Source organism: Lycium barbarum, chromosome 11, assembly GCF_019175385.1.
Source record: "Lycium barbarum isolate Lr01 chromosome 11, ASM1917538v2, whole genome shotgun sequence".
Classification (NCBI taxonomy): domain Eukaryota; kingdom Viridiplantae; phylum Streptophyta; class Magnoliopsida; order Solanales; family Solanaceae; genus Lycium; species Lycium barbarum.
The window spans coordinates 48,429,815-48,455,309 of record NC_083347.1 but is presented as its reverse complement, the minus strand read 5'-3'; the positions used below and the strand labels follow the sequence as shown (position 1 = coordinate 48,455,309).

The following is a 25,495-nucleotide window of genomic DNA, read 5'->3' as shown; positions in this document are numbered from 1 at the left end:
AGGGGTGAGTATGTGCCGCTAACAGCCTCCACCTTGTGTACACATTTAGGGGTCCCTGATTGTCCCATTGGACCACTACTTGAATTCATCAAAAGGCCTAATTACAAGGCCATTCGGGAGACTTTATGTGGGAAAGATTCCAAGTCCAAGTGGGCCAGATATAGAGAGGACCCCAGGTTGAACAAGACAATGCTGATGCGTGATTTTCTGAAGGAGGCCCGAGTGTGGCTCAGGCTGCTCAACTACCGTATCATACCACTTGATCATTTCACGACTGTGCTAAAGGAGAGAGTAGCCATTGTATACTTCTTCTTGACGGGGCAACATGTCAACATTGGTTATTGGATGCTAAGGGAGATGCAACACATTAGAGAGGGAAAGTCCCTCATGCTGAGCTTTGGGAATACCTTTACTGCCTACTTCAGGAAGTTGGCACCTCACTTGGAGAGTTCGCATGACAGGGTGCTTGAGTGCATGGATAATATGATCAACATCTCTAATGTCAAGTCCCCCGAACAGTGCACTAAACTCAATTTGACTCCAGCCTAAGAAAGATCGGCTCAGTCTACTGTGTTGGCACAAATCTATAAGATTGCGATGATCGCGAGTGAGCAATTTGAGTTAGAACTCTCTAGTGTGTTTGCGGAGTGCCCTCACACCACTTACTTACGAGTTCTCATTGGGGAGGAGGGCAAGCTGCCAGTTGATGAGGGATTGTGCTCCGCAGATCTTCTAGCAGTCGAGATGGAGGAAGGGAGTGAAGAAGAAACCCAGGCACAGGATGCTGAGGATGATGAGGAAGAAGAGGCCGAGCCGTCTGATGGCGAGGCTGAGGATGAGGAGAAGGATGACTAGGCCCTAGTGGGCCTCAGGGAGTATTTTCTTGCCTTGCTTTGTTTTTAAATTTGCTCATCTATATGCTTCGAGGGCAAAGTATGATTTAAGTGTGGGGTGGGAAATACGTCCCTTGTATTAACAGTTTTTGAGATTGAGGATGGTGATCAAGTGCTATAGGTTTCTTTTTAGTAGTTTTTTTTTTTTTTTGGTTTTAGTCTTAGAGTCAAAAAACAAAATTGAGTTTTATCGTTTAAGATTTTATCTGTAGCTTTTTGAGTCCCTCATTAGTGACACACACCATTCACCCCCTTGAGTTTTCTTATAGCCTTGGTTCTTTCCTAAGGGGAGACCTTTGAACTGGGTTAGATTTTTTGTTTAGTTTTGGTAAATAGAGTCATAGGAGTCAAGCCTGTTAGACCACTCGAATGCTAGATGCTCAGGTGTGGTGGAATGTGAAAACTATGAGCTGTTCTTGATGACTTTTTAAAAGCATGCACGAAAAGAAGAAACCTCTCTTGAAACATTTTTGTAGTGAATTGTATTGACTCATGTATGACCCACTTGGCATAATTTGTGATAGTTGCTTGATTGGATAGTTGTATGAATCTGTTTTGTATTGATTATGTGTTGTGAGGAAAGTCTTGTATGATCCATGCTTGACAGTGATGACTAGAACTTGCCCGGTGTGTTCGTGAAGTGAAATTAAGTAAGAAGTTTAGGAAGTGATCTAGGCATTTCTTTGTTAGCCAAATTTCGAAACGTCGCGTGCCTACCTTTTGTGTAATTATATATCCTTAGTCAACCCCATTGAGCCTTTAGCCTTTCTTTTGACAACAGCCAATTAGCCTACCCCCTTTGTTCTTATTGACCAATTTTTTATCCTTGTTCACTCCTTAGGCACTTTTAATAGCGAATTGTGGAATTGGAGTTGGGATGCGAATCTAAGGGAGGGTTCATTGAATGAAGTTGAAAGGAAGGATATTGGTGCGCTTGAGTGTTTTGAATGCTAGTAGTGGGAAGTATGTATGAAAAAAAAAACACAGAACTGAAAACAGAAAATAGAAATTGTCCAGTTAGTGATTTGTTTTCTTAATATTGTGTCCCACTAGCTAGTTGAAAATAGGATGGCACTTAAAGTTGAGAAAATAAATGATTGATTGACGGGATAGAATTGGTAGCGTGTGGTTGAAATTCATGGTTGATGAAGGAGGGTGCTAAATAAACTATGTTGTGAGGTATTAAAAGTTCTTAGGGAGGTTAGTCACTATTTCCAAAATATATCCTACCCGTCCCTTAGCCTACGTTACAACCATACAAGTCCTAAGTGATCCTAAACTCATCTCACTCTAATTTGTAGAACGGTTACACTACGGGCAAGCTTATGGTTCGTCATGTTTGAGCAATGGATATTCTTTGTGAGAGTGAGCGATTTTGTGTTCAACTTATGTCCATTGAAATATGTCGCGAACTTTGTTTGAAATATGGACAACTCTCTTTTGGGTGAGGACACATAATTGATAGGAGATGGGTGAAGTACTCCCACTCGGTCAAGTAGCAGACTCTTTGTGTTTTGAGTGGTGTCTGGAGTCATATGCATGTTTTTAAACATATCGTTTCTTTAGAGGTTTGGTTGCTAATATTTGGAAGCGTAAGAAAATTTTGTTTTGAAGCAGTTGGCATGAATTTTGAGAGAAGTGGCTCAATGTGTATGTTTTAATGCAATTCCGAAACTTTCATATCCACCGAATCCTGATGTAGACCTGTTTGAATGGCATGGATAAGTAAAGTACTACGGAATGTATGATAAGTGGTTGCTCGAGGGCGAGCAAAGTCTAAGTGGGGGTGTTCATATTTGGCACAAATATCTATATTTAGTGTCATTTGCATTTCACTTCTTAGCACTTTAATCACAGTTTTGAATGCAAATTGTTGTATAAGAGCTTATGTTGGTATGCTTGTATGAATAGGTACAATAAGGACCAATGGAGGGTATTTCGAGCAGTTTTTGATTGATTCTGAGGCTTTGCACGTTGATTGAATGTTGGGAAGGAACTTCCAGCACTTGAAGGCAGAATCCGACCACTGAAGGGTCTCATGCGCTGGCCATGCGTCGCACATCCAGCGCACAAAAACCCTATCACTGAATCTCAGACATGCCATGCATTGTCCATGCGCCGCACAAGCAACACACAGAGGAGATCATGCGCTGGCCATGCGACGCATAGCCAGCGCACAAGCGGCGTCAGTTGTCCTCCTTGGATCGGGATTGGGCCAACTTATCTTATATTTACCCTACTGTATAAATAGTTGTTTTTAACATTAGAAAGACAGCTTGGACGAATTTTGAGACTTGTGAAACTCTTTCTAGGTTTTATTCCTTTTCTATTATTTTTCTTTACATTGAAACCCTATGTTAGTCATGGATTCTTGCTTCCATTCTCGAATCATGTGTAACTAAACACCGTAACTCTGGGGTTGTGGCTTAGCCATGAATATTGACATTTGAAAAGTATTTCAATCTTAGTAGCTTGTTCGTATGCAATTGCTTCTTTACTTCTGTGCTTAATTGCTTGATTGTTTGCGCAACAGTTGAGTTCTATTTAATAATTGATACACGTGCTTGGGAAAGACGTTGTTAATGTGGAGAATAAGTAACGAGATTGTGATCTAAATATCCCTATAGTTGGGCTAGGATTTGTTACTAGGATAGGAATATACTTAGTTACCGCAATCAATTTCATGTCGTGCTCTTATTGCATTCTTGATAGGTCAATACCATAGGAATATAGGAGGCGAGTTATCTTGAATCAACGAGTAGTGGTTCGGGAGAACACTACGAGATTAATAATTCGGTTAATTGATAATTGTGAACAAAGTTGCTAAGGTGTGATACTTGAACGACTCAATAGGATTGGTGAACAAACTACGAACCTGGAATACTTCTAAAATCTTGATAAAAGCAGTACTCAAATACGTTCTTAGCACAAATTCTGGTTACATTATTAGTTATTTAGATTATAGTATTAGTTTACAAAACAACCAAAGCTTTTATTTTTACTTGCATAATTAGTAGCAATAGTTCATTTTCGTGAAAGTATTGGTCATAGGTCTCTGTGGGTTCGACATCCGATTCTATATAATCACTATATTATTTGTACGACCGCGTATACTTACGTGTGCGTTTGGATCCAACGGGAGTGATCAATGTCCAGTATCCTTGAACTTTATGAGAAGGATGCAGATGCCAAACAAGATTGAAATGTTTGTGTTTAAACCTAGTGCTCAGTACTAGATATTTCATGCAGCATGAATCATGCTCTACTCTACTTGCTGATCTTGTTAGGGGTAATTTTGATTAAACTACCCCTAATTAAATAGGTATTGTGATTTGATCACTTAACACTTAATAAGGGCAATTTTTGAAGAATAATGTTAATTGTTTCTTGATTTGGTAAATGGACACTCTTTTTTAACCTAAAAAAAAGGGTAAGTGGACACTCTTTTTTATCCGAAAGGAGTAAAATAAAACATAAAAAATCGGCTAGCCATAAGTTAGCTAAGTTTATATTATCACTATGTAGTGAAGTTACTTGGTTTGACACTTCCCCTATTTGGATTGTCAATGAAGTTTTATCTTATTTTGTACAATTCATTACTGATTTGATTAATACAATCTATGGCACATAATGACCAACTTTATGAAAATCACATTCTATTACGGAAGCTCGATAAATCTTAATTTGATGCTTCGTCTTCTCCAATAATGCTTACGCTTTCAACTCGTTCTAAAAAAATAGAATTACGAGTGAAAATTATTTTTTTCTCAATTAAAAAAAATTCATTTAGTTAATTGATTTAAAGAATTTATATTCAACATTGAAACAAATTTTAAAAGCTGTGCACGTGTATTGAGCGTGCCACAATTTATAACATAGAGATTTTCGTAATACCACTAAATATTGACTCATGATCATGATAGACAACTCTGCGCCTATCTGTTATTTCTAATAACCATTCCTTACTACATGATGGATATATAAAAGGAACAAAAAGGCTATTTTCCGAACCGTGCGACAGAGAAAACTCTGCAACTTAAAACGAAAGTGAGAAAAGGTGGTTTTGATTCTGACCCAACGAAGAGATTAATAATTTTGCTTGCTGTCTACTCTGTTTTCAGACGGTATAATTTTTTCTTCTTCATTGTTTTCGATTTCTAGTTCTGCATTTTTTCTTTTATTTTTAGCTGCTTTGTATGTTAATAACCATGATTTGCAAAAATAGGGTTATGTAGAGAAATCTGATTTGAGTGATGAGCTACATTAAAAATGGAAAGATCAGCAACATTTATTTTTCTTCTTTGATTGTTAGCATGATTTGGCCTTATAAGATGCATGTAGCCGATTTTAGTGAGGCGCTATCCTAGAAATTGAAGAGTCATGGTTATGTTACCTTTCTGGGCAAAATGTTACTTCATTAATTTTAGTACCCTTTTAACTATACATCTTTTTTTGAGTTGCCATAGGTTTATTCGTGACATATCAGAATTCACGCTATTCTCTGCTTTGAATTTTATATCTGCTTCTGCATCTACAAGTACTACTTGTTGTGTAGCAGCGTGTATAACGTCTATTTTGTTGTGTTGTCTTGAATATACATATTAGGGCTATGTAGTTGAGGCAATGAGGGCTCAATTGAAGCTCAACTTTTCTCACGTTATGTTGAGCTGGCCAAATGCAGTCTCAGGTCGCGTTTAGATTCCATAAAGCTCAACTTTGTAGGATCATGAGCACAACTAAGCCTTTTGTTCTTTTTGTTGATTAATTGTATACCAAATTGCATTATTGTCCTTAGCGTATGTGTTGGAGGACCCTAAATTTTATTCTTCAATCATCAACTTCAAAAATGATTTTCCTCTCTTCTCCCAGTACTTATCAGTAAAACCCTTCTTTGGTTTTCTTTTCTTTGTCCTATCCATCTACTTTTCTCATGTTTTTTCTCAGTTTCAACTCTTTCCACCGACTTTCTCAAGTTCTCTCCGGTGAAAATGTTGTTTCTACCTTCCATATTTGACGTCATCAAAGATTTAGCTTCAACACTACGTTCAGCAGTATCTATTTCATAATGAATTGTTTCCCTCAAAGCAACTGGGGGTATTTTGTAATTCTAATTATATTTAAAGTTGTAAATTTGATTTTCTTGATCATCGGGAAAATGATTAAGAATATTATGTACAATATCCTTAATGGTGATGTCACAGTGATACGGAATTCCTCAAGAAACATTCCTTATCTTATATAAGGAGCTCTTTTATCTATTGACATCCCATTTCATTGAAAGTTTTCTCTTTACTTGGTAACAGAGTCTCCATGATCTTGGTTAAGTAGCTTTCACCTACTAGTGTCTAACACTGTCGATTCTGCGAACGTTTTCCTTCTTTTAAGTTTTACTATTTTTACCTCTTTTTGGTGGCGTTCCTGCTGGACAACTCCTCTTTCCAATGACTGGTTCAGTAGTCAGTATTTTTTTGGTAATTGCTCAAAAGGCATTGTGTCTCTTCTTGGTAATTCTAACAATGCCTAGCTTCTTTTTGGTCCATTCTGGTCGGCACTGCCTCTGTTCGGTATATTCTTATAACAACTTGTAAGTCGATGATGTTCCAAAGATTCTCATCCAAAAGATGCCAAAAGAACTACTTGGTAATTTCCCAAAAGGCACTGTGTTTCTTCTTGGTAATTCTAAAAACGCCTAACTTCTTGTTGGTCCATTCCGTTCTGCTCTGCCTCTGTTCGGTCTATTCTTATAGAAACTTTCCTGTCATTAGTCCAACAACTTTTTGGGTTACTCTTCAACTGTCAATTAAATCTAAGTCGATGATGTTCCATAGATTTTCATCCCAGTACCTCTTTTTGGTGTAAGAAGCACTTGTTGTTTTTTTGGCTGCGCAATCACCTATGAATTTCATGGGGAAACACTTACACCACCCTTTTCTTTCTGACAATTTTGTTCGCTATTCAAATGGCTTTTGAGTATATCTTGTTTTCAAAGTAAGCAGTAATCAAACCCACTTTGAGTTTGAGTGGTCGTGTTGAAAGTCAAAAGAATCAAAAAAGTATTGGGTATAATATTCTTAATGATTATGTCCTAATATATGAATCTCAAGAAATTAAGAAACTTCTCGTATTTCTTGCAACTCAAAATTTGTAGAGGTTTTTGAATGTTGTTAACAACCACCTTTAAGTTTACATTCTTCTCCAATTTGAATTTATGATTGAAATTCATTTTAAGTACTGGATTTCTTGTTTATTTTGGAAATTTTTTAAAAAAAAAATCTACTTGGAAATTTTTGGATTCGCTAAGTAAGAGTTCCCAATATATGAGATAACTTGTGATATGATTCCTACCTTAATGATTGTACTAACCATATCCTCAATAGATGAGCCTTTCCTATCACGTGTGCCCTTTACAAGCCCCTGAGGTTCACCTCCCCCCCTCGCCGGCTTAATCAACCTACCTTTCAGTCCTTCGTGACAATCTTGCTGCTTCCAAAATGGAACAAACATTTACCTCTTATAGAATTCAATCACATATCCAAAGCACATCTTTTGTGTCACCTTTTTTTGTCTGAATTTAAGAAGAAGATGATATAAGTCAAAAGTGGGAGTCTAAGGATAAGGTACGATTGTATTGGTAGTTGGTACTAAGGTTGTTTCTAAAATATTCATTTTCTATTGTTGTATTCTCTTTTGTAGAAGAAAAGGGTGTATTTCAATAGCACCTCAAACGTAGTCACCGAGGCTTGCATGAGATTAGAATCAACTCAATACTGGCTCTGATGCAAGAGAGATAAGTTTAAGACTAGTACAATGATGAAGCAATTGACACTTTGTATAAAAAGGGATTCAATCACAATTTTGGTCATTCATTTAGGAGTTAGATGTGGCATACTCCCCCTAAACCAAAATTCTCTCCTTTCTTTGGTGGGTTGGCTAAATTGCAAATTAGGAATTAGAGCTTTTGGCATGAAATTGCTGGTTCTATTGATCAAACTTCTCAACCTTGAGCTTCTTTTTTCCTGACAGAGCTGAACTTCAACCAGAAATTTTTCAGCTCTAGTAAGCTCACGCCATGCCTGATTACCTCCAGCCAAGCCTGTCTGGTGCTTGATTGTCTAGTAGACATCCTTATCTTGTGACTTTATTGAATTTCTACATGTTAAATGTTTTGCCACATGCAGCTAGGGAAACAAGACTAGTGAAGAAAGAATTTGAGGAGATAGCAACAGAGGCATTTTGTCCTGTTAGACAGATAATTGGTATGCTTTTAAATTCATTCTTATATATCTTTACAACTTATTTGAACTTTGATGTCATTTTTCGTAACTGCCCATTGCCATATGCATATTGGTGTTGTGCTTTGACTGCCTTCGAGCGTCTTCTTCCTGCTTTCTTTGTGATTTACTGATGTACATGTTTTAGGAGAAAAGGCGGCAAATGGCAACAAAAAAGTCATCAAAAGTGAGCTATGCATGTAATCTGGAGGTCCGGGTCCAGATTTTCAGGTAACACCTTATTTAAATATTATCCTTCCGTCATTTTGGTGGATTGCAATAATCTTACTATTTGATACGTTCTCTGTGAATATTTATCAATACTGGCATATACACTGCTTTAGTTTATATGAGTCTTGAGTCTACCGCCGAAGATGCATGCACTTTGACATTCTTTTCATCAAACTTTTGTGTTTAATAAGATGTCATAGAGGGAATGATGCTTTTGTCAAGACACCTTTGGAAACACTGCAAAATGTTATTGAAAATTCATGAAGATCGAAGTGAAGTGATGATTACTCTATAACTCAAGTGTTGAAAGGAAAAATACATATATAATAAAAATGATTATTGCAAGCTCATACACTTGGTTTAAACTGTTGTCTTTTTTGAGGCTCTAGTTCGTTTAAAATAAGCGTCTCGAAATCACACTGGACATACTTTAACTTATTAATAATACTTTGGTCAACTATAAATATGTTTCAAGTTTAGTGCCTTTTATTTTTCCCCATCTATTCTAGCCTTGGTAGATACCTCATGTTGCTGGTGGGAGGTGGCAGGTATCACGTGGAATTAGTCGAGGTGCGCGCAAGCTGGCCTAGATACCACGGTTATCAACCAAAAAAAAGTTAAGCGCCTGCGAAGCAGGACACACCAATGATGGCATTATTTCTTTAAATCTGAAGTTAATGAGTATGTCTGATTGCTGATGTCTTTGAGTAATCGTGAAGTATAATTTTCTCGAAATAGATGAATCAATTGGTTAATAAGACCTCTCTTTGCTATACTTCTTTTTAATCAAAGCAACTGGCTGATTTCCATCAACTCGTACGTGTGCAGACATTTGTTAGGTTTCTATTTGCAGATAAGAGATATTGCTTCTTTGGTTTTTAATCTAGAGGGGAAGATGTCATATAGGATCATTAACTTTTTTGTGAAGCTAGACCAACATTTACATTGTTTTTTTTTTTGAGTTCTAGTCCTTTCATCAACTCAACACCATGTGAAGCAGCACTCACATTACATGATGTTATCGAGTTCCAGTTTTTTAATCACCTGACCACCCTGGTCGTTCTTTTCTAGTGTGATTTTAGGCATATTTCTTAGCCTTTGGAGAATCTTTTCCGCTCTACGTTGCAATGAGTGCTTCTACTTGGCTAAGACACTCATTGTTTCCCAGTTTGTGTATCCCTTTTTTCTCTCATTGAATTTAGACCTCCTTTATGCATGTGCAGGTATTACCAGAATCCTGGCGAGACCTTTTGATGAAAACGGGAAAGCGTAAATGTTGCATTATTTGGCTTTGAGGAACGGATAAAAGAATCTGGCCTACCGTTTATCATTGCAGACTAGGTTTTGATGTTTTGACAAGTGGATGGAAGATAGTCACTGCACTTTATCGCCTGAATCCTGGAGATGAATGTCTTTTTGAACTTGTAAGTCAGCGGCAGTCTATATTTGATGTACGCAAACTCTGAAAGTCCAAATGCCAAAAGAACTACTCTTGAGCAGATACAAGAGGAATGAAAAAGAAGCTATGTCCAGATTCTCATTAACGGTTTTTGTACAGCATTAAACTGTTGCCTAACTGGGTCTTATATTTTGTACAATCATTTTTAAGCTGCACTTTATGTGCAACCGTTATGCTACAACGCTTCACAAATTATCATTTTGACTGCTGCAATACTTTGAGACTAGGGCCCGTTTGGCCATGCAATTTGGATTTCAAATCGGGACTTCTATGTTTGTTTATGACATTTGAACATAACTTCAACTTCAATTTGAATTTTTTATTTTAAATCTCAAATTCACCTAGAAGGTAGGATTTCATTTTCTAGTTTGTGATTTCAATGTTTATAAGATTTAATACTTGACTCATAAGTTTATATTTGGCAAAAAAGAAAGACCCAGAACTATAAATTTTGCAAGAAAAAGATTCATGATTGACGTGAAGAGATTGTTTGTACCATATAGAAGGATTATATTAAAGAATAACTAGTTATTACTATTGTTAATGTATGGACAAGTGAATCTTTGTAAAACTATGTGAATTTGAAAGCTTGTTATAACATGTAACTGTAAGCATTTATCTATAAAAGGAACATGAAAATATGTGATTTTTAATGCAACGCCTTAAGATATTACGCTACCTTGTTTATGAACTATGATTTGTTCATTTGGTAAGATTGTACAAGAATTGAAGAAGTTTTGTTAGTTCTTACAAATTGTGGGATTTCATGTTTATGAGAATAAGTATAACTTTTGAGATCTAAATTGATGTCAACTTCAAACAAACCTGATTTCAAATCAATGATTTCAATCATGTCCAAACGCCTATTATATGTTTTGAGTCTAGTTACATGTTTGTTTAACTTTGTTTACTGAGGTCCAGTTTCAAGGAAGCATGACTTGCTTGTTAAGATTGCTGTTTTTCCCCTTATACCTCAAATAGGCACGGTAAACCCTATCTATAAAGTGAAACAACAGAAAACAGTAGTTAGACGCTTCACTAATAATAAGAAAAAACGCAAAGCACAAATGATCAAAATCTTGATACTTGGCATTTTTATAACAGGAAAGCTAAATACCACAAAGACCAAAGATGCACAAGCGCCCTTGAAAGGTCCATCTATCACAGTGGCTTGTGCATCTACAATCACTAGTCACTACATGAAATTAAAAAGAAAAGAAATACTTCCAACCCAAATGAACTACTACTAAATTACATCGACAAAAATATCAAACAATTTCAATACTTTGATCTGCATTGGTAGCTGACACTTAATTTTGCTCCTTCACCACCATTTTTCTCATTCTCATCAACTACTTAATGCAATGGAAATCCCAATTCCACCAATAAAACCATTGGAAATTGAGTACGTCAAAGGCATTAACACCATAGTAACAAATGCTGGCACTGCATGCTTAATATTGTTCCAATCAATACCCTTAACAACTTTCATCATCAACACCCCAACCATTATAAAAAATGGACCTATAGCCCATGGTGGCACACTAGCAATCAAAGGTGTGAAGAACAAAGACAACAGAAAATAAAATCCAACGACAATCGACGTTATTCCTGTCCTGCCACCTTCTTTGATCCGTGCTGATGATTCTACAAATGTGGCTATAGGTGAAACTCCTAAAGTTAATGCCACTATTGTTGATCCTGCATCAACCATAGATGCGGTATTTTCACCTTCAAACTCTCCTTTTTCGTTAACAAATCCACCAATTTCAATCATTGTTTATAATATACCTGTGGTAGCTAACACTTCTACATATAATAGCCTGTTTGGCCAAGCTTATTTTTCTCCAAAAGTACTTTTTTTTTTCCAATAAGTGCTTATTTTAAAAAAAGTCATGTGTTTGGCCAAGCTTTTGAGAGAAAATAAGTGCTTCTGAGGAAAAGCAGAAACTATTTTTCAGAAGCTAAAAAAATAGCTGTTGCCCAAAAACACTCTTTAGAAAAGCATTTTTGCGAAAACTACACTTATAAGCACTTTTTAAAGCTTGGTCAAACACTAGTTGCTACTCAAAAGTGTTTTTTAAGTTAATTGGCCAAACACAAACTGTTTTTCATCAAAAGTACTCTTTTGAAAAGCATTTTTCAAAATAAGCTGATTTAAGAAGTTTGGCCAAACAGGCTATAACAATTTTAATAAAAACACCCATACTTCACCATTATTAAAATGGCTAAAACTTAAAGCTCCAGCAGTGGACTCAATTTTATGAAAATCCACCACTTTCTTGAAATACTCATAGCTTGAATGACCGGATGGAGTGTTAGGGAAAATTGTAACAGCAATATTCCTAATCCATGAAATTAATGTCACAAATAAAATACCATATATCATACTACCTTTAGTCTCCTTCATTAGTCCATAACACATTATTATAAGCCCAACTGAGCTTAACCAAAAAGTTGGGCTTTGCATTTTGCCACCAAGGCACTGTCCTGCCAAAGGATTTGTACAGGTAAATTAATTGGATTTGAAGGTTATTGGCTTGTTTGGGTAAAGTTTTGAGTTCATCTCAAGTTGCACCAAATCAGGTTATAAGCGATAAGTGTGTTGCTATTTGTTTCTGAATCAGCTAGCCAAATTCATAGAATTAAATTAGTTTAATTTTAACGGTGCTCATTCAAGCTGTTATGCATCAAATGTGTTATTGCTATGCCTGCTTGTTTGAGTGAAACTACTGGCTTATGCATTCTTGTTGAAGAAGGGGTTCACGGAAAGGCGATACTTTGGGGTCTATACCAACCCATAATTTTTTTTAATAAAAACAATAACAATAAAATAAATAGAAGTATGTGTAATGTTGGTTGTTCATATGATCAGAATATATGTACCATATTCAGGCTTTTAATAGGGTATAATATACAAGATTAATTAGTTTCCCATTAAATGACAAGTTATAGCTACATTAGATATGATACTCCTATCTCACAAGAAATGCTATAACTTTTCCGCCATTTTTTGTCGTGTTTTCTACATTTCATTACTCTATGAGTTAAATTGCTAAATTTTAAGCTTCCTTATTTATTCCCCCTAGATAAGTTAGACATGTGAAGAGAATTTCAAGCTTTTCATTTTCGCTACATTATTTCCTCATTTAATGTACTTTATTTGGGGTGTTAAGAATAGCAACAAATCAACAATTCCAACACACTATATATAATGCAATGAACACTAATCTGAATAAAGCTCTTTCACTCTCGTGACCTGAAACATTCATTTTCCAATTCCATATAAAAAATACTTTTTGACAACATTTTAAGGTTTTTTGCTTGTTAGTTGCTTAGACTTCTGAAAGCAATTCTCTTTTAAAGAAATATTGCTGTATTTTTCATTTATGGACAAGTTTTATGTGTATTTTTTGGCGACTTGATTTTGTTCTTGCAGTCCGAGGAAACAAGTAACCAGCTTACATTGACGTGCTCCAACAATAACAAAACGAGATCATATTCTTTGTCGAATCGAAATTTTTTCTCAGATCCAGGGGTTGTGCAGACTGTAGTTAGCTTTATAGTTGATTAGCCATCACTTACAATTTGTTTTGTAAATTGATGTTATTGCAAAAAACTATACATAACATTTGGTTTACTCTTTTTTTTTTTTTTTTTTTTTTTTTTTTTTTTTTTTTTTTGGAGAACATTCTTATATAGTAAAAACTATACACAGTTCATATTGGAAGCTTTCTTATCCTAAGTTGATATTTACGAATGCGCTTTTCTCCAAACGCAAGCTTGTGCAGTTTTGGACTTGAAACTACGAGATTAGTTACCAACAAAGAAAATAATTTCAGGCTTTTCATTTTCTCTTCATTACTTCCCATTTGTTGTATTTATTTTTGAGTGTTATGACTTAAGAATAGAACAAATCAACAATTCCAGCAAATATATATATATATATATATATATATATATATATATATATATATATATATATATATAGTAGAAACTCTCTAAATTAATATTGTCGGGACCATGAAATATTATTATTTTGTAGAGGTATTATTTAATCGATAAATTAATATTTATTAATTTAAAGAGTGTTTTCGGGGAATGAAGCCTCAAGAAATTTAAATGAACCCACTGTGAAAACGACATTCATGAACTTGAGGTCATGATTAATGATCTCGGTTACTGCAATAAAATGAATGTCAATAGCCTGTTGGATTACCCGGGTGAAAATGATACATGTTCAGAGGTCTAGAGTTGAGAAGAAATTGTGGATACCATAAGAGAAAACAATGTTGATGATGAAGTTGAAGACGATACAATCCCTTTGGAACCAGTTACGCGTAAGGAAGCACTTATCGCGTCTAGAACTCTTCACAATTTTTGGTGCAATTCGAGAAGACAACACCGGAACTTTTGGATGCAATAAGAAAAGTTAGAGATGAGCTTCAACTAGATTTAAATTTTAACAAAAACCAAAAACACTAGAATCATATTTCACTAAATTGTCTTAGATATTTTTGTAATTTTAAAGAATTATTAATTTATAATATTAATGTGATCATATATTTATATAGGGGTCTTCCGAAAATATATTATTTTATTATCTTATCGAAATCGGTGATTTTTTTCACTGGCTTAAGTCAGTACCGGAGAAAAACATTATTTTAGAGAGTTTATTAATTTACCGAGTACTAATTGTACTAATTTAGAGAGGCTCTACTGTATATATAAATTGTTTTTACGGATTAGCATAGGGTACACGTGCAATACACGTGTCCAGTTATTAGTAATTAATTATATGTGAGAAGGAGCAAGATGGGTTGTGAATAACTTCAAAACCCGTTATCAAAAAGATAAAAGAATTTCTTGAAAAGAACGAGTTGAGTTTTCAGACCCAAATTCATTGGAAATTAGCTAACTAGTTAATTCAAGTATAACCAACGATGAAGTTGGAAAGCGTTGCTACTGATAAACCATTTTATAGAAATTAATTACCATATTCTAAGCTGATTTGAAATAAGATGGATAAACTTTAAGTACGTTAGATGCTTGTTTAGCGCGAGGAACTCGGAACGGTCCATAAAACCTCAAAAGGTGCGAGATACAAAATCAAAATCATGGTAAGGCTGGAAAGCGCTGCTACCAGTACACCACACATTAATAAAATAAGATGATTTTTTTTAACAATTTTTTAAACAAATCAAAGAGGTGGGAAATACGCACTCTTAAGCTCATAAGCATAATGTATCCTAAAAATTAATTTAAGCCAGGTATAAGTCGATAAAATGACTATTTTAGAACCACGGGACTCGAGGGGTGTAACGACCCATTTGGCCGTTTAGAGCATTTTATTATTTTCCCCAAAATACGCTTCCCGTAGTCTCTTGTCTGTGTTTGTGACTTGCCGCGATAGGTGGAGCGGTTCCCGAGGTAATCATGTGAATCATAGTTGGTTTTGAGGATTTTAGAAGTTTCTAAGTTGAATAAGTGAAAAAGTGTTGACAGGTGGTAGACTTTTGGGTAAATGAGTATTTTTGGGATTTTCGTCGGTTCCATTAGGTTCGGAAGGTCGATTATAACTTGGTTGAGTGGTTGGTTCGGTTCCCGAAATACTTGGGGGTATTTTAGGCTTTTGTTTAGAATTCTAGTTTTGGGCTTTTAGGGATTGACCAGGTCAAGATGACCTCTTTTGGGAATTTCAATTGCACGGGTGAGTTCGTAGCGTGTTTTTAGAGTGGGTAAGATGTTTGGTTTGTACCCGGGAGGTCTTGGATGAGTTTCGCGTTTCGAGATGAAGTTGGTGAAAAAATAAAAAAAAAATTGTTTCCGGTGTGCCGCATTTGCGGTTGTGATGTGTGGGCCGGCCTCTGGGGTTTGGTCCTCAAGTGCGAGAATTTGGGGGTCTGGGGAGGCCGCATCTGCGGGCCTTTCTGTAGATGCCAGCCCGCACCTGTGAGGAATGGTCCTCAGGTACGGAATCGTAGAATCAGAAAAACCCTTTTATTCCCCAATTCGTGCTCAGTTCATTCATTCACAAATGGAAGACTTAGAGAGCTTGGTAGGGCAATTTTGTGGAGTATTTTGAGATTCTTCCTTGGGGTAAGTTTTCTACCTTCCTTTTATGTTTATATCATCCCTAAATTAAGGAATGTCTATTAGAAATCATGTTTAGTTGGGGGATTTGGGTTATGAACCCTAATATGATTTTTGAACCTTCTTCAATCTAATGTGGTTTGCGTTGAGTAATTTCCTTAGATTCTAAGCATTTAACCAATGGGGAACTAGTTCCTAAGCTTGAATCTCCCTTTTGATTCAATAATCTTGATATGAAAATTGCGGGTTTCTCCAATATTCGAAGGTTTTTTATTATTGATGAAATTAATGCTATTTTGGGATTAGATTCCTATGAAACTTGGTATTTTGACTTCCTAGACTATGAGCAAAACTAATTTTCCAATCAATTCCCGATTCTGCCCTCATAGGCTCGAGGTCACATTTTAAGGTCATTTTTGGGTTTGATCTGGTAATATTACAATATGGGTGTCCTTAGATTCGTAATCTAATGTAGAATAATTGCTTGATTCATTTTTATCATTTTGAGGCGATTTTGAAGGGGAAAGCTCAAATTGGATAGTTCGTGGCTCCTGTTCGGCACCAAGGTAGGTTACGACTTACCTTTTTTAGACTCCGATTAGAGAATCGTATATAGATGGTAGTTATTAATAGGGAAAGCATGATAGGCCTTCGGGCATGGTGGTGGTGATAAATTCACTGGTTTGGTATGGATGTTGTTATGTGGGCTTGTCGACATGTTTGTTGATACGTGTGCTAGTTGATTGTTCAGTTTTGTCATTTGATTCTAACTTATCTCATAGAAAGGGAAGGTTGAAAGTAATGACTTGAATTGTGATCAGTATTCTTGGCATGCATTATTTGATTCTATCATATGTGTTTGTTATATCTCACTTACCTCATGAAAAAAGAAGGATAAAATTAAAGATTTGAGTTGTGATTCGTATCCATTGCATATGTCTTCTGATTCTAAGAGATTACGATATTGATGATTGATTCCATGCATGGCATACATCCTATATTTCAGATGTGATCTGATATGATTATGATTCGAAATGACGGCAAGTGAGAGAGTGTAGCCTCCAAGGTCTTTGACGGAGATCGTAAAAGAGAGAAAATGCTCGTGATCTGAAGTCTTTACCGGAGCGAGAGAGTGCTCAGGATCTGAGATCTTTACCAGAATGAGAACGAGCTTGAGTCTGAGGTCATTTGTCGGAACGAGGGTACATGGACTTCACCGGTCCCCCATGGGTCATGTCTTTGAGGCATTGCCCTTAGCATATGTGTACGATTTGGAAAGGAGGCCTGGGGGCATTGTATAGCACTTGTATTGCATTTGCATCCCATTTGTATTGTACTTCATATCATTGCATAGTGCATTATCTCATCGAGTTCATTGTTGGTGATTTACTTGAGTTGTTGCTTGTCTTGTTATGTGATTACTTAGAAACTTGGCGGACTTGGGGATTAGAAGCTTTCACCTAAGCTATGATCGGAGGATATAGAGATGCATGGTGATGTAACGACCCATCTGGTCGTTATTAGACCGTTCTCAGCTCGTGTATTAAAACCAAGTTGATTTGTGGTACGATTAGTCCGCGGGTAAATTGTACGTTCATTGTTAACTATAGTCGAGTCGGTTAGAACTAAACGGTGTGGGGTCTGGTAGAGCCGTGTCGCCGCAGCGATTGAGGCACCACTGCAGCGAGTCCGCGGCAGTAAATACGTAGATCGCTGCAGCGGTCGACGCGAACCAGACCTAGCTTAAAAACCTTATTTTGGGATTTGATCCCACTTTTCCACAAAACCTTATTCTAGGCCGTCACCTGGGAGGATTTCTGAACAGAACACTTAGAGGCTTGAGAAAGGTAACCTTCAAACACTCTTCATGCTATCTCCTTCAAAGAAAATTCTTCTTTGGCTAAGCTTTATCTCATGGGATTAATAAAGACGGGGTCCTTATCATCGTTTCCACCCTAGCAAAGTGTAATGGGTAATCTTGACCAGAAATCTTGTACCTTCGAAAACTTCAAATAGCTTCTTGTTTTAGAATGATAAACTAAACACGAATAATGATTCCCCAATATTTAGAGAATGGGTTAAGTCTTGACTTATTGAATTAGGAACATAAAGGGAAAGGTTATTTCCTATAAATTATAAAGACTAGTAATTATGGAGTCTAGACTACTACGTATGCTTAAATTTGACTCTCGTTCTTGGGTTCATGATATTTCTAGACTTCTCTGTTATAGCTTCCAGTTGGAAACAGGAAAGTGGAGATTCCATGGATGTTCATGAAATCTGCTCGAGATCGAGGTAGGTTATGGTTTACTTGAGTTAGACTTTGATTAGTGAGTCGTATGTACGTTATTTAACTGACGGGAGAAAGCATGATTAGGTCTTCAGACATGGAGTTTGGTTGGATATTATTTAGGTTAATATGGATACGGACACTATGGGCTTGCCGCCATTAAATGAGAAATTGAACCAAGGTGTGTAGTTATGTTGAGGGAGAAAGAAGTGTTATGTATATATTTTGGTAGGGATTTAGTTAGAAGGTAGGGTTCGTGTATTTACTGATTGATCATTTTAAAAGTCTGTACTATGGGCTGGGTGACTTGTATGTTAATTGTAAGGGTTTTCATTGAATATTCATGCTGTGTTGAGTGAATTTATCTGAGACTTGTTCTGACTTGTGGCATGGTGCTTCGTATTTATTGACATTGATATTATTGACTGATCATGTTCCATATTGACTGTTGGACTGGAAATACATTGAGATTCATATTGTGATCAGATACAGAGATATACATACATAAAGGCACATTTGACAGGGGGTGAGGATGTGGCCTAGTTATGGGCTAGTGATCCGAGGTCAGTTCCGGAGCGAGTGGTACATGGACATCATGGGTCCTCTGCAGGTCATTGCTATTGGGCAAACAATACCATTAGCATGTTTGTACGGATGTGATACTATTATTATTGCATTGCATTGGACTCATAATATTCCTGTGATTGGTTGATGGTTATTCCTGTTTGATGATGTCATTTTGGCTATGGGTGGTTGTGTTTATGTGTAACTTTATGGCTCCGTTGACTAATGAGAAAAGGTGGAGTTTGAGCGATTCCATTTAGCATGGTTCAGGTTTTGAAGTACGGTTGAGATACTGTCGTTGGTTGTATTGCTTTTAATTAGCTTTACTTGTATTTGATAAGTGATTATTGACTAATGTCTGATGTGGGCTGTTGTGTTGTGTGTCTATTTGTAAATTTACGAGTCTGTCAGATTGTGGAGGAAAAGGTAAGGATTAGTGGTTCCACTGAGTATCGGTTGGTATGGAGGTTTGATGTTTGTCTTTTATTAATTGTTGTGAGTTAACTAGTCTTGAATGTAACTATTTGTTGCCTGTTGGTCCTTACTTCCGGTTGTTGCGCTGATGTGGTAATGGTAAAGGGATATGAGTATGTTTATGTCGAAACTGTTTAAGTATGGGTAGGATTTGAAAAGGTGTTACAACTTTACTTATCTGTTTATTCTGATTGATTCTATAACGTATTGCGTGAACTAATCTTAGTCGGCCTATGATGCTTACCAATACGTGTGGTGTACTGATACTACTCCTGCTACATCCTTTTCGGGGTGTAGATGTGTTTCAGGTTATGGCTTGAAGGTTTTGATAGCGGAAGTGGCATACATCTCCCTACAACTTCTATGTATCTTATTCGAAGGCAGAAGTTATGTCCTTTTGTTTTGAGTTTACTCCTCTGTATTGCAGAAGCTCTTGTATATGTCAATACTAGATCCGGGGAAGTTGTAATTTCTAAATTTATAAAGAGTGTCATCTATGCTTTCTTACTTATTGTTCAGAATTACCAGTTGTTAAATTGAAAACGATTCCTAATAACGGGTTGGTTGGTAAGGGTTCGCATACTAGATAAGAATAAGGTAGGTGCCCGCACGGGTCGTAAATTGGGTCGTGACAGGTGATTATTACTACTGTTGACTTTCTACATGAGAGAATGATTTGTGACTGTACTCGATTGCTTGTCTGCTCTACTTGTTGATTTCTTACTATTTATATGCGTTATCTAATCATTGTCGGCCTATGATGCCTACGAGTACTAGTGTTGTGCTCATGCTACTCTTGGTGCACTTCTTGTGGAGTGCGGAGTTTGATTCAGGTACACGTACGAGACCTCGTGACGGATCCTGAGGCTATCATCAGAGATGTTTGAGTGAGCTAACAGCCGGACCTGTAGCCCAGAGTCTGTTCTTATGCAATCTGTCTATTTCTTTTCTATAGACAGTATATATTTAAATGGTGAGTCTGTATTTCATTTTCAAACTATGTATTCCTTTTAAAAGCTCTTGTACAAGTTAAGACCAGGTTTTGAATTTCAATGGTTAAGTTTATTCTTCCGCATCTGTTTATTTATTACTTAACTGTTATTTAGTGTTTTCAAGGTATTTAAATTCTGCACTTGCTTTGAAGGAGTAAATGATTGGGGGATGGTTTGTGTTACATCTCGTAATAAATTCATATGAGCTTAAAGGGATTAAGTCATTCAAGAGATTATAGAGGGTTTATGACAGTATTATTGTAAGACCCGTAAGTTTGACAACCTTGATACCGGTAGATATTATTTTGATATGGTATATATATTTTCCTTTAAGTAAATTCCTTTTTAGTAAATATTTGATAAGTATGATTTCAAGTAGTTACTATTATTACTATTACCGGATATGCTTTAAGTTATACACATGATATGTGGAAGTATATAAATGAGATTTTCTTATTTATAAAGGTAGAAATTATTTTCTCACAAGAAAAGAACTTTACCGTTTTGAGAATTAATGGTACAAAATTTGTACTCTGGATATAAGGTTGAAAAATTGGAATATGATAAAATTACGTAGGTGTCAATAAGTAGTTATGAGTGTTATTTTGCTAATGAGTTGGAATTAATAAGCAGTTTGCAATATAAGGCATAACATTTTATATTATTTACTAGAAAAGTATGCCTATAAGATGCACAGAGCTCAATATGATTAATTTGGTTATTCACTTTAGCTCGTCTTTAAGGTTTGTATTTTGTAAACAACTTTTAATAACATCCTAATTGTTACTGCTATATATAGCAACATATACAAAATGTACCTTATGTATCATGATCATTTTAGTTATAATTAAAAATGGAGTTTAAAAATTAAATACATCTACTAACATTAACGTTAATGCTAGTGAGTTTCATCCATTTTAAACTATTTTCTTTTGTAATCTCAAACATATATGATGAAAGTCTTTGAGATGGAAAGAATTGTATTTGGCTTTCATGCAATACTCTCTAATAAAAGTTTGCTATTTATTATCTCTATCTCTGAGCACAACTTCCATTTCTAGGTAATTTTCTTTTATTTTATTCTGATTTAAATTTTAATTTACATATTTATATTTAGCCTAGATGACAGGCTAAAACCTCTTGTGTTGGAGTATATCACACTAGACTACTAGGTATTATGGTGAAAATGCTTTAATTAGCTAGGATTCACCAAATATGGTACTGAGGTCAGACAGAGAATAACCCAGGTAGACTGTTCAAATTTAGCCGAGGTGGCGTTAGGGCAATCGTCACGGATCGCACGGTGAGATGACACTACAAAGGAACTTTTACTAGGTTAATAACCCTGGCAAAGGGGTTGTCCAATTTAGAACAAGTCCAAAAACAGCCCTAACGCCACCTCGGCTCAGCGGGCACACAAACAGGACCACCACCTAAATTTGAACAGTCCGCCTGGGTTATTCTCTACCTGACCTCAGTACCATCTTTGTGAATCCTGGCTAATTAAAGCATTTTCACCATAATACCTAGTAGTCTAGTGTGACATAGTCCAACACAAGAGGTTTTAGCCTGTTATCTAAGCTAAATATAAATATGTAAATTAAAATTTAAATCAAAAGAAACATGATAACTAAATACATTACGATTTTCTTTGTTGTATATGTGTTTGTCCTTTAAGGTACGGGTAAGGTCTGCGTACACCCATCCTCTCCAAACCCTACTTGTAGAATCATACTGAGTTGTTGTTGTTCTTGTTGTTGATATTTTATTTTAATTGTACTTATGGTGTATAAATTTTATTGTGAATCTCTTTTTCTTCCCAATAATTTAGCATGAATCTTGTAATTTGAGCCTCATGAAGTAATTCTCCAATGTACAGGACCGGAAAATATTAGCTCTTACACACATATTTGTCAAGTGAATTTCAACAAATTCACATTTAATTTTTTGATCTCAAAAGAGGAAATCAATTTGTTTTCCTATAATTAATTTATTTTTAAAATAAGCAAAAAACATATCAGAAGGATGAATTATAAATACATGATATTATCTATTTCTGATTTGAAAAAAAAAGCGTATATTATTGCACAATTTACTTGGTGAATCAACGAATATGATTTTTCAAAATTCAATTTGTCCTGTTTGATACAAATAGAAAATCTCACAAGGAATTATATTCATATACAACTACCTTTTTCTACCTATCAGTTTTATTGGCATGACCTTCACTTTGTTTTTTATAAAAGAAAATGAAATGGACTCAAAAGTAGTACTCTCTCCGTCACAATTTAAGTGTCTTATCTTTCTTTTTAGTTGTCTCAAAAAAAGTATCACTTTGTATATTTAGTAAGTTGACAATTCAAATATCATATCTGACAAGTTTAAAAACACAAGATTTAAAGAATATTTTAGTACATGACTACATTATATATATTTTTAATTTAGGATCATAAAATTTAAACATTTCCTTTTATTTTTAAATTTTGTGTCTACTTAAACTAAGATACTTAAATTGGGGACGGAGGAAATATATACGAAAAAGAAAAACGAAGATGATAAATTAGGGAGGAATCAAAACTTTTAAACAATGGCAAAAAACAAGGAAACAAATGATCTATATTCAATAGTGCATTGGTAATATGGACATGTGTCCCATCTCCAAAGAGCAAGTGTACTCAATAATTAAGGAGGTTAAGGGAAGAAGTTCCAACAGTAGATGGGCAGAGTGCAAAGGTTCGAGAGCAACTTTATATTTCCAAATTTGGCCCTGTTGGTCCCACCCTTTTATACAATTTACCTAGCTATTTGTACACTTGACACTGCAGTGTTCTTACAGATTGGCCGTTTATATATATTAGAGAATATCCCGTTCTTATCTGTTCCACCACCTAGATCAATTATTATATGAGTTAATAGAATACCTTTATTACCATTGTCTTTTTGTGGCTAGGTGGAAGGTTTAGTTTTTGTTGCATTAAAAGAAACATTCCAGCAACATGAATGATGCCCTATAGTACTAGGTTCTAGAATCTTTAATGGATAAGTAATGGAATTAATGCATGCAATATTTTATGGCTTAACTAGTAGGACACGTTGCTGATGTTTTGGACTAATATTTACATGATTTCCTACATTATCATGTTAGCATATGTAGTATATTATATTGTATATGTATCATAAAGGTGGGGTCGCACCTCACCCACGTTACAACAGGTATGCTGATATATATTGTTGGTGATAATATAATAAAATTACAATTATAATTGAAAAATAAAATGAAGAAATAAAATATCTTCGGCTGAGACGCGAATATCTCGCTCTCTTTAAGGAGATTCAAGCCCACTGCAACAAATCTACCGGTCCAGCAGTAATCTTTCTGACTTGTCCCCTTCAGGATATAACAGCCCGATCACGTCGTACAACTCAACAAATTCTGGACAAGATGTTGAGTTCAAAGCTCTACCAAAAAGAAGAACACATTCCTTCAATTAATAAACTCTCTTTTAGTTTGCTCACTTTCAAGAACTCTCCAAAGTATATATTTTTCTCTACATCCCACAAGTTAAGGATGACTAACTATTTATAGTTAAAAAATTCATCCTTGAATTAATTTGACATGAATAGGATAGTAAAGTAGGTAGATAAATGTAAGAATTATTATTTAGAGGTTACATAAGTTACACATATAAAGAGAATGAATGTGGGTGAGTAATGAGATAGTTGGAAGAATAAATAGTAAAGGCCAATTTGGAGCGAATAAAGAGTAAAGGCAGGCTCCAAAACGTGAGAGAAAATGAAACATTTCTCTGCCTCTTTATGGCCACTAACCACAACGAGAAATGAATGCAGAATGTTGCATTTGACCAATGAACTTGCATACGATATATTTTAATATAAAAATTCTTTAAAACGCCATCAATTCCCCACTCATTTTAATAAAAAAATAAGAGAGTATATCAGTTGAAGGTAGATTATTATGCTTAATGAAGGTGTGCTCTGCATTGAACCTTCACTTAGTAAAACAATAATATTTACTCCAGAGCCGTAGTGGTTTCAGACTTGAACTATGACTGCTTAAGGGAAATAAAGAATTATTGCTCACACATAATAATCAAGGTGTTGACATGAGCTTTCACAGCCAACACATTACGGCCTTGTGCTATCCCGGTTTCATGAGTGCTTTTGAGAACGAGCCCAATTCTCATAGGAAGCGGCCTACTTCCACACTCACACAGGTGAAATCTGTCAAGGGTGCTTCTGTAACTTAACACCCCACTCATACGAGTTACAGAATTTCATTATGAGTTTATAAACTCAACCTCCACAAACTGTTACAGAATAATGCACCCACACCATAGGGAGGGAATAAATAAAATAGTGCATTTTCTCAAAAAGTCATCATATGATTCGTTTTTCCCATTGAACCTGGTTATAGGATCTCTAGTCTCCAGGTTGGGTTTCCTCATATACGACTCATGAATTTATGGGCTTCAATCCCATCCCCCTTGATGTGCTCCAGACCTTTTCTCTTGCCAAGGCCTTGGTTAGTGGATCTGCAAGATTATCACAAGATTTGACATAATCAACGTTGGTGGTACCACTTGTCAAATATGATCTCACAGTACTGTGTTTTCTTCTTATAGGTCTGGATTTACCGTTGTAATAACGGTTTTGAACTCTACCAATCGCAGCGGTGCTATCACAGTGAATTAAAATAAGAGGAATTGGTTTTTCAAAATAAGGAATTTGAAATAATAAATCCCTTAACCAATTCGTTTCTTCACTAGCTGAAGCTAAAGCAATTAATTCAGCCTCCATGGTAGAGTTAGCAATAATAGTTTGCTTTTTTGATTTCCAACAAATAGCACCACCTGCCAATGTAAAAATATAACCAGTGGTAGAACAGGAATCACCAGATAGAGTGTTCCAATCTGCATCAGAAAAGCCTTCAAGCACAGCAGGATATTTTTTATAAAACAAGCCATAAGTTTTTGTACCCACTAAATATTTCATAACTCTCGTTATGGCATGCCAATGTTCACTACCTGGCTTGCTTGTAAACCTGCTAAGTACTCCAACTGCATACGCAATATCAGGCCTAGTGCAATTAGTCACATATCTCAAACTTCCAATTAAGCTAGCATATTCCTTTTGATTTATCACATCATTTTCACTTTGAACAGGAAACAAGTGAACACTTGAATCAAAAGGAGTTACAACATGCTTGC

The 25,495-nt window shown here is 35.7% G+C and overlaps 1 long non-coding RNA gene and 1 pseudogene across 1 annotated transcript; one reads left to right on the top strand and one right to left on the bottom strand.

Annotated features, from left to right (window-relative positions):
- The window catches only part of LOC132619816 (adenine/guanine permease AZG2-like), a 46,993-nt pseudogene extending 21,713 nt beyond the window's left edge, over nucleotides 1-25,280 (bottom strand).
- Nucleotides 4,824-10,069, top strand: LOC132617389 (uncharacterized). The gene is made up of 4 exons (XR_009573720.1): nucleotides 4,824-5,017; nucleotides 8,072-8,149; nucleotides 8,313-8,395; nucleotides 9,619-10,069. It is a non-coding gene; the product is annotated as an uncharacterized LOC132617389 (long non-coding RNA).
- Nucleotides 25,281-25,495: the final 215 nt, after the last annotated feature.